The sequence below is a fragment of the Lolium rigidum genome, chromosome 6, assembly GCF_022539505.1.
Source record: "Lolium rigidum isolate FL_2022 chromosome 6, APGP_CSIRO_Lrig_0.1, whole genome shotgun sequence".
Taxonomy (NCBI): Eukaryota; Viridiplantae; Streptophyta; class Magnoliopsida; order Poales; family Poaceae; genus Lolium; species Lolium rigidum.
This window is the reverse complement of record NC_061513.1, coordinates 23500994-23504596: the sequence shown is the minus strand read 5'-3', so window position 1 is coordinate 23504596 and position 3603 is coordinate 23500994. Positions and strand designations below refer to the sequence as shown.

General features: G+C 52.7%; 1 long non-coding RNA gene across 1 annotated transcript; it reads right to left on the bottom strand.

Moving 5' to 3' along the window:
- Window positions 1-1689: 1689 nt before the first annotated feature.
- LOC124668585 lies at window positions 1690-2904 on the bottom strand. Its single transcript, XR_006991756.1, has 4 exons — window positions 2790-2904; window positions 2577-2678; window positions 2145-2220; window positions 1690-1805 (listed from the first exon to the last, which is right to left on the bottom strand). It is a non-coding gene; the product is annotated as an uncharacterized LOC124668585 (long non-coding RNA).
- Window positions 2905-3603: the final 699 nt, after the last annotated feature.

The window sequence follows — 3603 nt, the reverse complement described above, 5'->3', positions numbered from 1 at the left end:
CGTTTCTCAAGCCGTCAGCGTACCTACGTGCCGACGGTTTTCCCTCGGCCGTGGGCATAGCTCCACCATCGGCATCCATTTTTGATGGACACATCGGTCTAACGGCGTCGAAGATACACCGAAGGCCCAACCATTAGCGTAGTGACAGCCACGCATCAGCTTCGAAGCTACGCCGACAGCCAAGCCGTCATCACATCCGGACACATGTCGCTTCCTGGTAGAGCTACGCCGACGGCCTAGCCATCGGCATACCTAGTAACCAGAACAAAAAAAATAGAACACAAATTGTAATTTACAGTTATTGCTTTCTACTGATGCCATATCCTTCAAGAAATCTGGATGCTATTGCTTTCATTCCCTGTTTAGAGCATCTCCAGCCGCGTCCCCCAAAGCGTCCCCCAAAGGGATTTAGGGCGCGCCGGACAAAAAAACCGTTCCAGCCGCGTTCCCCAAAGCCCATTTTTGTCCGGCGCGTCCCGATACGGTGTCCGGCGCCCCAAGCCCGTCCCCGTCCCACAGGGGACGCACCGGGCACGCCGGACACAACGAAAAGCGAGGCGAAGCGACGCGGGCCCGACGCGTCAGCGGCTCGAATGCTCAACCGCCACCTACGTAGCGACGGTGCAGTTGCCGGGAAGCGGAACCGTCGCATTGGCAACCGCGTCGACCGACGCGCCAACCGCCGGAATGGAGCGCGGACTCCTGGGAAGAGCAACCGCCGCTCTTCGACTTCTGCGCCGCCGTTCATCCGCGCTCAATATACGTAGGCGCTTTCGGCCTGCCGCCATTCATCCAAGCTTCCATTCGACACCTCCAGCGACGATGAGCTACACCTCACAGCTTCCATCCGACACCTCCAGCGAGGGCAAGTCTGCTGGATTTCGCCATTGGTGGGACAGAACCCGGACGCCCAGCAGCGGCGACGATTCCCTGCCGGCAGTTGACAGCGAGGAGGAATGGCTGGGCGTGGAGGAGGACGTGGAGGAGGAAGGGTCAGAGGAGGCGGCGGCCCGTGCGAAGGTGGAGGCGGACGCGAAAGCGAAGGCCAAGGCCAAGGCCAAGGCGCAGCCGGCGAGCACCAGCGACAAAGAGGAGGACACTAGTTCCTCTGACGAGTCGGCTGACACCGCCTCTTCAGAAGAGGTGACGAGCAGGAAGCGCCACCGTGATGACAACGACGAGGCAGAGCAATCAACGAAGAAGAAGAAGACGAAGTAGTTTAAAATAATTTATATGTAATTTAATTATGTTTTTTCGAAGTTTTATATGTAATTTGTTTATTTAAACCGATTTGAATATTAGTAAAGAGTTTTCTTCTATCTATTTAAATTATTTTTATGTTTGGGGGGCAGCGTTTGGAGGACGCGACTGGGGAGCGACGTCCCCCAAAGGCGGCACGAACAAAACACGTCCCCCAAACGCTCAATCCGGCGCGGTTTGGGGGACGCGGCTGGAGATGCTCTTACTACTGACATGCACGTAGTACCATTACAGGAATCAGGTAATTTGCTGTAGGCCGCATACCTACGGCAAAGGCTCAGAAACCCACAGCAAACCATTTGCCGCAGGCATACTCACAGCAAAACCACAGATACATAATGCAGTAAATCAAACTGGACATCTCAGAGATAAGATTTACTACTATTTATGAATGGTGATTTACTACACCAGATCTGATAAACACAACCTGCATTTTCTTGATAAAATGTTTGACCTGAGCAAAATCAAATGTTGTTCTTCGCTGAAGAGTTGTTCTCCATGGACAGCACCACCAACAAAACGCCACCACAAGACACCAACATGACCTGAGCAAAATCAAATGGAAGCACACATTCATTTACCTAGTGTATGGCTGTCAATTCTGATGTAGAGTATAATTTGGACAACCAAAAAAGCAAAATCTCTTGAGAAATTTAAATGCTGGTGCTTTAAAAAATGGCATTTCATACAGCATTTAAAAAGCATACATATATGTCCATCCACATCAGGAACGAAGTTTCAAAAGAAAGTAGATAAATACGGACTAGTGCGGCTGAATCTGCCAACAATAGCCTGGATTTTCATGATGAAACGTTTGACTGCTTCTGTTGTCCATGATTAACAGAACAAGGCTGCAAACAGAGCTAGAGAAGAAGGATTTATACCTCGCTGAAAAGATACAGCAACCATAGCAGCAGACATGGTGGTTAAATTTCTCAGGAGATTTCAAGTGTTTGTGACCTGTGCAAAATCAAATGGGAGCAGGCATTTAGTTACCTAGCGTATGGCAGTCAATTCTGATGTAGAGTATAAATTTAGACTAGCAAAATCTCCTAGGAAATCTGCACGCTAGTGCTAGGACAGTGTAGACAAGCACATATAAGAATTGCATCATTAGAATGTACTAGAACACCAGAACGGTGGTTTAATTTCTGAAATATCGAGTCTTTGTGTAAGCTTGAAATATGAATTTCGTTTATACAAGCACATATTGGACTAGCGCAGCTTCTTCTGAAGCTAGCAGCACAAGATGAATTTGTGTTTCTACAAGTCCTGCAACGCAAAATCCTGAAGATGGACGGAATAGAGGTCCTCACCTACCGGCGTCGTGCGGGCGCGACCTGGTTCAACGTCGGAGGAAATGGAGCCGGGGGGCTAATCTCACGATGTCCGGGTGTCCTAGCCGACGGAGTGCAGATCTAGCACAAGATGTAAAAATGTGAGTACGGCTGGGTAGCGCCCTGCGAGATCTGTTGGTCTTGCAACACGACAGGCAGAAAGATGGAGATGGAGGGATGGGATGTCCTCACCGACGTCGTAGGAGACGCTGCTGCGACGGAGGATGAGGAGGAAGCGGCATCTCCCGGCCGACGTCGTCCTGGCTTCCCTCGGCCACCACCCGCGCGGACGGACGCGGGCGAGCAGGCGAGTTCGACGGGACGCCGCACGTCGCGCCGGCGAGCAAGCCTGCCGCGCTGCCGCTGTGTGGTTTGGGTCGACGACCTTGGACGCGACCGGTGAGCGCGCGAGGGCTGGATCTGTCGTGCTGCACGTCGTGGTCGACCCCTGCCGGCAGGCGATCTGGATTTAGCGGCGGCGGCTGGTGGCGCGGGGCGTCTAGGGTTCAGGCAGGGGAGACGAACGGGGGTAGCGAGTGGTTGGTGGGCGCGCGCGCAGGAGGGCGGTGGTGACCGGATGTGGGGGAGACGGAGGAGCTGCGGGCCGGCGGCGGGATGGGATGGGTGGGGAGGGCAAGGCGATGGGAGTGGTGGGTGCTGGTCTGCGGCGCGTGATTTGGTCACTCGCCCGCCCGCCCGCCCGCCCCAAATTTTGACCAAAACTGAAAACTAGGCGCCAACATATTCCGCGCGCTGGGTGAGATTTCACGGCCAGGTCATCGATCCGTTGGAACATCCCTGGATTATTGCAATCTTGTCCATCTGTTCGGATCTAGGGTCTGTTTGTTTGGGCTGCAGCTTTTGAGAAGCAGTATGCTGGTAATGGCTGAACAGCATGTGTGAGAAGCATGTTGTGGAAGCGAGAGATTTGATGTTTGGCAGAGTCTTGTTAATAGGCTGCTGCAGACTATGATGAATGATGAAATCTACTGAAATGCCCCTGAAT